This window comes from Chiloscyllium plagiosum, unplaced genomic scaffold (assembly GCF_037043375.1).
Source record: "Chiloscyllium plagiosum isolate Xiang-an unplaced genomic scaffold, Cpla_swu_hap1 HiC_scaffold_14, whole genome shotgun sequence".
NCBI lineage: Eukaryota > Metazoa > Chordata > Chondrichthyes > Orectolobiformes > Hemiscylliidae > Chiloscyllium > Chiloscyllium plagiosum.
This window is the reverse complement of record NW_028270152.1, coordinates 36,577,648-36,590,291: the sequence shown is the minus strand read 5'-3', so window position 1 is coordinate 36,590,291 and position 12,644 is coordinate 36,577,648. Positions and strand designations below refer to the sequence as shown.

Here is a 12,644-nt window from a genome sequence, read left to right as displayed (position 1 = left end):
TCCCAGCTCGGACAAACAATGAGCAGACTCTGGAATATACAAGTGGATCTATATCAACAGCTGCTTGGGGCAGCAAGGTAGAGACAAGATTAAATGGATTTTGAAGCCAGAAGATACCTTCTCTCTCTGCCTTTCTCCTTCATCAAAAGTTTGTGATCAATGAAAAAGCAACTTGGAACAACCACTATAGATTGAGAGCTCATGATCTGGGAACTTTGGCAGTGTAGAATAGAGAAGACAATAAACAGCCATTTTCACATGCAACTCATTTTCACAGCACGAAAAACTTTTAATTGCAGCTGGTTTTATTTCCTGTCTGTATACGCATCCCTTTTAAGATTATTAAACTGTATTTATGTGTGTTTAATTACATTTTTATTATTTTTCTCAGGTTAGGAGGCAATAAAATTCATTTTTTTGCTTAAGAAAACCTTGTTATTTAGCTCCTTCATTTTGATCTAGTTAATTACATTTTAAATGAACTGCGATATAGTGTGACAAAAGGAGATACAAGTATGTGATTGATGGAGAGGAAGTTAAAAAGAGGAAAGCCAATCACCCCTTCTCACCTGATCATAATGGTAAGCCCCTCAGTTTCCATAATTTAAAAAAAGTATAGTTTGCCAGATTAAGAATGTAGTTTGGGCAGCATGATGGCTCAGCAGATAGCATTGCTGCTTCATAGCAGTAGAGACCCAGGTTTGATGCCAGCCTTGGGTGACAGTGTAGAGTTTGCACATTCTCTCCATGTCTGTGTGTTTCCTCTGGGTGCTCCAATTTCCTCCCCAAAGTCCAAAAGATGTGCAGGTTAGGTGATTGGCCACACTAAATTGCCCGTAGTGTCCAGGGATGTGCAGGCCAGGTGGATAAGAGATGGGAAATAGGGATTACAAAGATAGGGTAAGAGGTTGTATTTGGGTAAGATACTCTTTGGAGAGTCAGTGTGGACTTAATGGTCTGCTTCCACATTGTAGGGATTCTGTGAAGCTGCAACTGTTTACCCTGACTCAAAAGAAACTGGTAAGAAGTTGAAGGGGCCACAAGTGTTTAGTTGAGAAGTAAGTGCCCTCAAGTGAAATTTCAAGTTGTCTTCTCTCAAACACATTACATTCACAACACCTTCGAGTCCTGTCAATTTTTGAACTAGGAAATAATTTTGTAATAAAATTACTAAAGGCTATATTTTTTCTGTTGCTATAGTTCACGAGAACTATATTTCTTGTGTGATGAATATGGCAAATTGCATATCCCCAATTTTAGCTTATAATACAGTATAAATTTCAGTAGCCATATTGCAGAAATGTTCCTATAGCAAAGAGCCGAAAAGTGAGGATGAGGATGTATTTTAACTGTTTACAATAATAAAGTAAACTCAATTACCACCATCTATTGTTGTGATTTGCCCAAAGACAAAACAAGCCTGATTACTTTAATGTGTAAACATGACACAGAAAATTTGTATTTTTCATTTCAAAGCTCTGTCATTTACTTACAGCAAGCTACCATCCATCATTACAGTTCCTATCGGGAATCCTGCCATTGCACTTTAATCCCTCCTGGAACCAAACGTATTACGTTGAGCTGTTAAGGTTACTGGGTGTACTCAAGCTGAGATTTGTTCATATTGCTGACAGCACAATCACCTACTGTGTTAGTAATGGGGAAATTCTCTGCAGCCCTGGAGAAATGTACAAAATTATGAAACATCTGGAGAAGTCCAGTCATATTAATTGCAATGCCTGCCCTGTGAAAGTCAGTGTTCCAGGTCATCAACTTAGAGCTGTGTGAGTACATATTTTATAATTTGTGATTCACTGAATTGAAAATAAATTTATTTTGCCAAAAAAAACACTTGCTTACATCAGCTGCCTGGAAGTGAGGATGAAATGTCTTTTAAATTTATATAAGATAGTAAACTAAATTATTACCATCGATTGCTGAGATTCACCCAAAGGCAACATAAACCAGGTTATTGCCATATATAAGCATGAATGCTGATACAAAAAAAAAATGAAGTTTCTTTGAAAGCACTGACTTGCCTAGTTGTAAGAATTAATTTTACTCCCAAAGATTTTTGAACATGGAAATGCTGCAAGAACTTCCAAAGCTCACAAAACAATTTCGCTCATAAATTACCATTATCATCATACGCAAGCAAATATCCTTGAGTTAACTGTAGCTGCCTACATTTTCCAAATGAGCAATTTCAGGAGGAGTGCAAATAATTTCAGGTGCACTTTTCTGGTCCAGGATATATTAATAGCAGGGACTGGAAGTTAGCTCAGACAGCAGCTAGGAAAGACACATTTTCAACAAAGTATTTTGTGTGTAGACAACTTAAAGGAAAACTTCTTGTGCTCTGTCGAACAGTTTGATAACATGCCTGTACTGTACTATCTGAAACCTAGTGCATCTAGTAACATGGAAATAGTGCTGAACAAATTCCATTAGCGATGCCTCCACTGTATACTCTGGGTATAACAGGAGGATGTAAGAGGATGAATAAATGCTAGAGGAAGCCGGATACACAAGCATTCAGACAAAACTTCTGCAAAAACAAATTTGTGTGAGATGGTGACAAGCATATCCCCGCCAAGGTGCTGTTTTCTCAACAATCAAATGGCCAGGATTCAGGGGGACGACAAAGAAAATGCTTCAAAGACACTCTGAAGCTTTCCTTAATGTGTAACAGCACTGACATCAAAAGGTGTGCTAGTGTGCTAAGGTGCCCATGTATGCCAATGGACTGAGGTACTCATATGCTCTAGCACTAGCCTAGGTTGAAGAACTAGTGAGCTGTGAAAGTCATAACTGAATAACTACCTACAAGCTATATTATAATAAAAGGATTCTCTCGCTCTGAGTGCTGGGAGCCAGCGAGCCAGCAAGCCAGTCAAAAGGAAACAGAACTAAAGGATCTTAACTCATCTGCAACTATTAACATTTCACTATCTACTCTTTACAAATGGCCCACAGAGATTTACCGTGTTTCTTTAGCTTTTATCTTTTTTGGATTTCCTTCTGATTTCTAATCTGTGTGCATATATCTTGTGTTATTATTTCCTCCTTTGTTTAGCAACCAGTAAGCTACTCTTGTAAAATTCAGAAAAGCACGGTCAAACTGGCCCCTTTCAAAACCTAAGTTCACTTGGTCCAGGAGAAAACTATCCAGAAGGGTTGTGACTTAATAATATTGTAACCAATAGGGGGGTATCGGTGAATAAGGAAGGGAAACAAATTCATATCTCATCTTCTGGGGACTTGATAATTTGTGGTAGCCCAAGTGGAACCTTAAAGATGTAAGAAACCTCATCCAGGATCTGGTCATAAATAAAATTGCTCCAAATCATTTAAAATGGTGACAACTTGGTGACAATCAAGATGCATCGTGCCTTTGAGTCCAAACATCTTAAGAATGAGGCAGAGCTGCACCAGAGATGGAAGGGAAGCAAATCCCATACTCCAGCTTGCACTACTTGAGACGATACTCTGCCTAATGTGCTCAAAGAACTGTGCTTCAGGTATTGGCCTTTTCAGTTACACATAGACCAATGCTAAAGGCTTTTTTCCAAGAACAGACTGAAATTAGGTCATTGGAGAGCCTAACAAAAGAGACATAACTTGTCCAGCTTTAAAAATATTTTTCCATCTAGATTATAAATTAGTGCATAACCCAAGTTTTCATCTTGAACTGTGCTCAAATTTATCTCGCCACTAATTGACCAAATGAAAGAACTCGGCGAATGCAGCATTGGCTTAGTGCTCATGCAAATCAGGAGCAGACATTCAGCATAATGTCCTTAGATTTCAAGGTATAATGTAAGAATGCAACAAACAGATTTGGGAGGCTTGTGGTACACTGGTAGTGTCCCTACCTCTGGGCTGGAAGGCTCAGGTTCAAGTTGCATTTGCTTCAGCAGTGTATCATTAACATGTCTTAACAGGTTGATTAAAATATCTATATCAGAATAGGAGCAGAGTGGCTCATCTGGCTCTTTGAACCTAGCGGGCCACATACAAACCATCCATAATGTCCTATAATGTAGAGAATCTTGGCATATGGACATGCTGTTAATGGACTTTTGGGTGACCATTCTCCAAGGTGGACTTCAGGACAGGCAATAGCGCAAAGTGAACGAGCAGAGCTGATAGCCAAGTTTGGTACTCATGGGGATGGCCTCAGCCGGGACCTTGGGTTCATTTCACACTACAGGTGACCCCACTGCATGACAGACTCTCTCACACACATGCACACAACCGCGCATGCACACACACACACACTCCTACAGACCCCTACACTCATGCAGTCACTCTCTCATACACAAGCTCTCTCATACGCTCATACATCCACACCCTCTTACACTCACACCAACACAAGCACTCTCTCACAGACTTATGCGACTTTAGACTCACATACATACATATTCACACACTCTCACACAGACACTCACACTTGCTCGCACCCCCCCCCCCATACACACACACACACACATATAAATTTTTACTTGTAGAATTACATTTTATTTTGCTCAAAAGCTGCATGAACCCATATAAGATTCTGTAAATCCTTTTCTTAGAACTAGAATCGGTCTAAACACTTGTGCACAGACAGATAGACTTTAACCTCACACCTTCAATGCATTATCTGAGCTCACATGGCACCTATTGTTAAAGTTCACTTGAAAATGTAACTTTTAAAAAGTTCTGGGATTTACATATGAAAGGAATGAAAGCAACGTGGTCATTCTAAAAGATGAGACTTAACAAACAATCCAGGTCTTTTTCAATATTTCATTTCAGTTGCATCAGACTGTAAACTTTTGCTATAAATTCTGTGTCTTATACTCCACAACCACCTGATGAAGGAGCAGCGCTCTGAAGTCTAGTGCTTCTAAATAAACCTGTTGGACTATAACCTGGTGTTGTGTGATTTTTAACTTTGTACACCCCAGTCTAACACCAACACCTCCAAATTATACTTTTAAAAAAATTAGGGCAGAGTAGGTCATGACAGATATTAGATTAGATTAGATTACTTACAGTGTGGAAACAGGCCCTTCGGCCCAACAAGTCCACACCGACCCGCCGAAGCGCAACCCACCCATACCCCTACATTTACCCCTTTAACCTAACACTACGGGCAATTTAGCATGGCCAATTCACCTGACCCGCACATTTTTGGATTGTGGGAGGAAACCGGAGCACCCGGAGGAAACCCACGCAGACACGGGGAGAACGTGCAAACTCCACACAGTCAGTCGCCTGAGTCGGGAATTGAACCCGGGTCTCTGGCGCTGTGAGGCAGCAGTGCTAACCACTGTGCCACCGTGCCGCCCAGCAGGTAAGGCCAGGAAAAATACAGGATAAGGGGGAGATGATGTGTACTGGTCTGACTTGTTTTATATACCTGAAATTGGAATTCCAGTATGACCAATACATTAATTTCCCACTTTTACTGGGGGATTTAAAAAAATGTTTACTTTCCATGTGTCTGCCCATCTAATTTTCACAAGGATCTAAATTTAGGTGGTCAAAACACACATCAAGAACAGATAAATATCTGAATTTTTATAATTATATGTTAATCATGCTGCTCAGACCACTGTTATTTTTCTTTCTACCTACATTCTTACTCTGAGTTTCTAAACCCATTCCCAAACTATGGATGGGATAAACTTCCAGCAGTAGTTAAAGGTTAACCTGCAGAAGGGATTTCCAGATGAGCCTAGGACTCATTCTGCCTTCAGTCATTTGTGAGTTCTAAGCCTTAAAACCTTCAACTAATTGGCCTCCTTCTGTTGTTAAATAGTATGAACACATGTCCAATGTTTCCAAACTTCTTCTTTAAGATTCCTTCAAGCTGACTGGTTGAGGTTCCTGTCTTTCCAATCAGGGGCAACACTAGAGGTGCATAATTAGCACAGGCAGCTTGTCGATTCAGTGTTAATGACGCTCGACCATGAAAATCAATTAAGGTTCCTATGGGCTTCATTGGCAGACAGGGCTGACAATCTGCCCACTACCTGCTGGAAACAAAAATCCCGTCATATTATCCAGCAACTAGAGGAAGCAGATCATTTCTTGAGCTTTAACTGTCTGAAAACAATTTAACTTCTGAATCAGTTTTCAAAGAAATGGAGATGATGGGCCTGTAGAATGGAAAGATTCAGGAAAACAGGTACCAACCAATTACAATTTTAAAATAGAAATTGCAGAATAAGTTAAATTGCAGTACATTATTTCAAAACTGTGTAAGAAGTAATGAAAGTAATACAGCAGAGATGGTGAAGTAAGGATAGTAAAAGGAAGATAGAGAGAATACAAGAATTTTCAGTTATACAACAGTAATAACAAGTTTCTTGATAGCTGACTAGTATTGTAATATTAAGTTTTATTTTATGTCATTGTGCATGAACTGAAATCTCTGGAACTTGGTGGCCCAGGTACCTATCTCTGGCTGAATTTCAAAAATCATTGGCAGCAAATTGAACTGTGACAGAGGAATGGATACAAGCTATGTCATATTGCCATCATCAAGAAATGTTGCTGTTCATCTGCCCAGCCAATGGCTAATTGAATACATGAGTCGCCATTAAGGGCTCACCTTCCTGCCTCTCTGGGCATTTCACCTGAATTGGGAGGACCCACCATTGCATGGAAGACTGCTGCTTGAAAACTAGTGACCTCCATGGGTTCTCGGGGAAGAGATTTTATGACCATATCATGGTCTATGACAACATACCCCAATGCTCCAAAATATTCACCTCACCATGCTGGGACCTAGCAGCTACATTTCACTTTCCCATCTTATTGCAACTCTATGTTTGGGTGCTCCATCAGACGCACCCTCTCCCTAAGGCTGTAACCTTAGCATTGGCCCCTGCTAGCAGCATTGTTGCTGAAATACAGTTCATTTATTTGAGGTATCCATAACTGGACGACGACCCTGATGGCAATATGCTACCCAGTTCCACTTGCTGTCAAACCAGGATTAGCTTCCACTGTTGCCCCTAACAATAGGACTTGCTGGACAAAACAAAATTCAGCCCATGGTAGCTGATTACTTGCCTCCTTTTGCGCTCTCCCACATTTTCTCTTTAACTTTCATCTTGGTTACTACTGACTTCTGATTTCACACTTTGCTCTTTCAGAATGTTAATGCAGCATTTGTATTCTGGGGTCAATAATGATCAATTTCTCCTTTTATCTGCTTTATGGTATCAATTTTCCTACTCACATAGTAATTGACCAAGTAGAGTCATTTTCTTTGAGTTACATGACAGCCTAATACTGAACTACAGCCCATTTCTCTTTGATGAATAGAAATCTGGCAGGTCATCTGCCATGATATAAGACTGACAGCCACCAAGAACATACAAGATTACAGGTATCACGCAATGGTTTATCAGCTATACCACAAGGCTTTTCTAATTTCATTTAATGCAGTCAGGGACATCAATCAAATACTACAGGCGAGGTACTGGTGTACTGGTAATGTTACTGGACTGGTAATCAAGAGTCCTAGGCCCAGCATGGCAGAAGATGTAATTTGAATTCAATAAAATATGGAAATTAAAAAAAGCTAATCTAAAGACAAGCATCTAACTAATGGAACAAAAACAGAAATTGCTGGTAAAAGCTCAGCAGGTCTGCCCACGTCTGTTGGGTTGAGTGACCTCTCCTCAGTTCTGACGAAGGGTCACTGGACTCAAAACATTAACTCTGATTTCTCACCAGAGCTGCTATCAGACCTGCTGGGCTTTTCCAGAAATTTTTGCTTTTCTTTATGATTTACAGTATCAGCAGTTCTTTCATGTTTTTCTGACCGTCGACCTAATGTTGATTCCTGTTTAAAGCCCCATCTGATTCACTCATGCTCATTGAAGAAGGAAATCTGCTGTCCTCACTTTACTTGGCCTACATCTGATTGATTCTGAAATAGCCTAATAGGTTACTCAGCTATGGACAACAATTGCTGGCCTTGCTAGAAATGTTCAGAACCCATGTAAGAAGCAAAACAAAGTTAGCCATTTTTTTGTGTCTCATCTCTTCTGTCCCTCCTTGAAAGGAATATAGTTTCATTAACACTGAGATTTCTCTACATTCTATCCAAGTGATCACGTTTCGAGTGTGAACTTCCTACATCATTGCTGCCAGAGTTCAATATAAAAGGCACCATTCTTGTTGAAGGTGCACTCTTTCCAAGAAGCATCACTGAGGTAGCTAACAATGGCTATCAATTCTTTTGCCAGGGATATTAGTGGCAATCTCTATGCTGTCCTAATTGTGCTCAACCAAATAGCAGAGACTCAGGATTAAGTGTTTGTCCAGATCTTTTGTGTCCTGCATCTAGTAACACAGCACACAAGGTGGAACAGAGCAGGTATATTATATTTCACTATTTTGCTGATTGGTTATTGGTTGGTGTTTTAAAGCTAAAAAAAAATGAAGTAACAATTAGCTGTTGAGTAAAGCTATTATGTATATATAGCTACAGTAGTAATAGCTATTATGTATATATGTCAGGAGCTATGTCATAATGATGTCAGATGACAAGGAAGTGGGGCATGAGTTATATCAAGTTCTGGAGGTGAGATCTCGTGCTATTTCCTGTGTATAGTGTATGCACTTAACAATGATTATTGGTGCTTATTGACAAGGTATGGACTGTCTTCTATCAGTAAGCTAAACACATTTCCACTACATGGTAACAAGCAGTAAAAGACCTACAGAACCAATGGCAAGTGGGGGCCTGATTGATGCTCAGTGGCAATAGAGTGAGTGGGTAAACGATGAGACCAGCCCATTAAGCTGACTGTCCAACTGGGGAAATGGCCTAAAGAGGAACACTCTGATAGTATAATACAATGGCAAACTGAGACTGACTAAAATCATCAGACAGCAGAGAGGAAAAACTGTACAAGAGCGGAACCACCATACAATGCTGAGAAAGGGCAAGAGGAATCAGGAGGTCAGTTACTTGCTGCAGTGTTCTGAGCCTCTGACCTGCTCTTCTAGCCATTAGTTATATGGCTCGTCTAGTTCACGTTCTGGTCAACAGTAACCTTTAGGATGTTGATATTGGGGGATTCTGTGATGGTAATGCCATTGAATATCAAGGGGAGGTGTTTAGATTGTCTCTTATTGGAGTGGTCATTGCCTAGTATTTGTGTGGCACAAATGTTACTTTTCAACTGAAGGCCAGCTCTTGCTACAATTAAACGTGGACTACTTCAGTATCTAAGGAGTCAGAAATGTTGCTGAATATGGTGCAATCACAGGTGAATGTTTTCGCTTCTGACCTTATGAAGGATGAAATTTATTCATGAAGCAGCTGAAGTAGGTGGGCTTTGTTCATTACCCTGAGGAACACCTACAGAGATGTGCTGGAGCTGAGATGACTGACCTCCAACAACCATGAATCTTCCAATGTGTCAGACATGACTTTCACTGGTAGAGTTTCCCTCTGGAGACCCATTGACTCCAATTTTGCTGGACTTCTTGATGCCACACTCGGTCAAATGCAGCCTTGATGTTAAAGGAATCACTGTCTCCTTGCCTTGGGAATTCAGCTATTTTGTCCATGTTTGAACCAATACTGCAATAAGGTCAGGATCTGTGTCGGCTACATTCTCCTTGGAGGAACTGGTAGATCCACAAGACCCTTTCTGGTATGCTGATACAACGGTTGATAGTAGCAACAAAGCTAATTCTGAATGGAGATATGGTGACAATGTATCAAATCTTTCAGGTTTAACTGAAATTTCAATTTCTCCAGCCATCTTCAATAAAACTTCAAGTTGCAGGAGGTATCAAAATAAGAATACAAATACAGAAGCAAGCTATCCTTTGTTGCAAATGGGAGATAGATAATTGCTATTTATTATGTTATTTCAAATCAGCATTGTTCTTTGTTAGGCAGTGATATTTGTATAACTTTGTATTAACTATATACACCAGCTGAAATAAAGTTGTTTCTTTACTTTACGAGCAAGTCTCCATTGGAAATTGGCAAAACAACAGTACCTAGGGCCAGAATAGGATAAAGCAGATTGTTCGCTTCTCTTTGAGTAAAGACTACAAGAAGCAGGAACAGGATGCACCATGAATAATAACATACAATAACATTCTAGAACCCCTTTCAGGTTAGTGTGAAACAAATGACACCATCACAGAGAGAGATGACCTGTTGGCTGAACAGGATCTGGATCTTGTTAGAATAGATTCAGAGTATTACAGCATGGAAAGAGGCCCTTCAGCCTATCATGTCCCCACTGGTCATCAAACATTGATCTACTCTAACCCCATTTACAGCACTTGGTCCATAACAAAGTATGCTATGGTGTTTCAAGTGTGAATGAGATACCAATGATGGTGAAGTCTCTGCTATCTCTTTTAGGGAGTCTTGCCTTTTTGTTGGATGAGTGAGGAAGGGTGAATTTGTCTATTCATTGCATTGAGCAGACTAATAACATGTAACAACAATTGCAAGCAGCCAGAGAAAAGTAGCTGGGGAAAGGAGACCCATAACCCAAGATCACATTAATGTTGAACATTTACAGATTATTAATCTGCAGAAATGTTAACCAAAATCAGCAATTGAATCTCAGCAGCAATATCATGGAAGCACTCAAGGTTTCTTTCAATAAAGAAGCATAAACCCAAAATGCAGAGTTATGCAGCTCAGGAGTACTTTAGAAAACTTCAATATCAGTTGAAGCTTGAACATATTAAAATAAGCAACAGTTGGAGAAGTCTAACTAATTAAAAGAGACCACTGAACCAAAAGCTTAACTACTAACAGTTATGTAGCAACTGCCCAAAGAAATATCCACTCTACAAATATTCTTTTTATCAGCAACAATGCTTTGTTCAAGAAAATGCCAGACAGTAATGCTGAGCTTCCATGCAAGTCTGTATACCAGACTGGTATGCAGGAAAATCCTATTAATCCTCGGACAAAAGTTTATTTTGGAGTTGATGATGGTGCACTTTTACTTCCTATTAGAATTCCTGACATGTTACTATCTGAAGAGATGCAGCCTTCTGAAGCCAGTGTACAAATGATATCACTATCTATAGGAAGAGAAATTCATATCCTTGGGGTAGTAGGGAAGTTGTATTTCCCTGTCTGCAGAATTGTCTTTAGAACTCAAAAATGGAATGAGGAGAGCTAGGAGGGGGCACAAAAAAGCCTTGGCAGGAAGGATTAGGGAAAATCTAAAGGCGTTCTACACTTACATGAGGAATAAGACAATGATCAGTGAGAGGGTAGGTCTGAGCAGGGACAGTCGAGGGAACTTGTGCCTGGAGACTGAAGAGGTAGGGGTTTTTGCTTCAGTATTCACTAGAGAGAAGGACCTTGTTGATATTGAGAACACCATGGATCAAGTTAATAGGCTTGAACAGATTGCTATTAAGAAAGTGGATGTGCTGGAAATTCTGGGAAGCATCAGATAGATAAGTCCCTAGGGCTGGACCAGATATATCCAAGATTACCACCAGAAGCAAGGAATGAGATTGCTGTGCCTCTGGTGATGGTCTTTGCATCCTCACTCTCCACAAGAGTAGTACCGGATGATTGTAAGGAGGCGAATGTTGTTCCTCTGTTCAAGAAAGGGAATAGTGAAATTCCTGGGAATTATAGACCAGTCAGTCCTATGTGTGTGGTAAGCAAGATACTGGAAAGATTCTGAGAGATAGGATTTATGACTATTTGGAAAAAAAAAGTTTGATTAAAGATAGTCAACATGGCTTTGTGAGGGGTAGGTCAGGCCTCACAAGCTTAATTGAGTTACTTGAGGATGTGACGTGACAAGTTGACGAAGGTTGAGCAATGGATGTGGTGTATATGGATTTCAGTTGAGACTTTATTGCTGGAACAGCACAGCAGGTCAGGCAGCATCCAGGGAACAGGAGATTCGACGTTTCGGGCACAGGCCCTTCTTCAGGAATGAGTTTAAAGGTGGAGGGCGTGGGTGGTGTCACGAACGTAGGTGGGGAGTTCTTGGACTAATGGGGACAGGACCGTGTCGAGGTATGCCGAGATGAGTTCGGTTGGGCAGGAGCAGGCTGAGACGATGGGTCGTCCGGGGCAGTCAGGTTTGTGGATTTTGGGCAGGAGGTAGAAACGGGCGGTGCGGGGTTGTGGGACTATGAGGTTGGAGGCGGTGGATGGGAGGTCCCCTGAGGTGATGAGGTTATGGATGGTCTGGGAGATGATGGTTTGGTGGTGGGGGGTGGGGTCATGGTCAAGGGGACGGTAGGAGGAGGTATCTGCGAGCTGGCGTTTGGCCTCAGCGGTGTAAAGGTCAGTGCGCCAAACTACTACTGCGCCTCCCTTGTCAGCTGGTTTTATGGTGAGGTTGGGGTTGGAACGGAGGGAGTGGAGGGCTGCGCGTTCCGAGGATGAGAGGTTGGAGTGGGTGGGAGGGGTGTGGGAGTTCAGGTAGCGGTTAATATCGTGGCGGCAGTTTGCTATGAAGAGGTCGAGGGCAGGTAGGAGGCCAGCACGGGGTGTCCAGGTGGACGGGGTGTGTTGGAGGTGGGAGAAGGGGTCGTCAGAGGGTGGGCGAGAGTCTTGATTGAAGAAGAAGGCACGGAGGCGAAGGCGGCGGAAGAATTGTTCGATGTCACTCCGTGTA

General features: G+C 41.1%; 1 protein-coding gene across 3 annotated transcripts in view; it reads right to left on the bottom strand.

Annotated features, from left to right (window-relative positions):
• cacna2d3a (calcium voltage-gated channel auxiliary subunit alpha2delta 3a) overlaps window positions 1-12,644 on the bottom strand; it is a 953,727-nt gene that overhangs the window by 420,067 nt on the left and 521,016 nt on the right. The window lies entirely within an intron of this gene.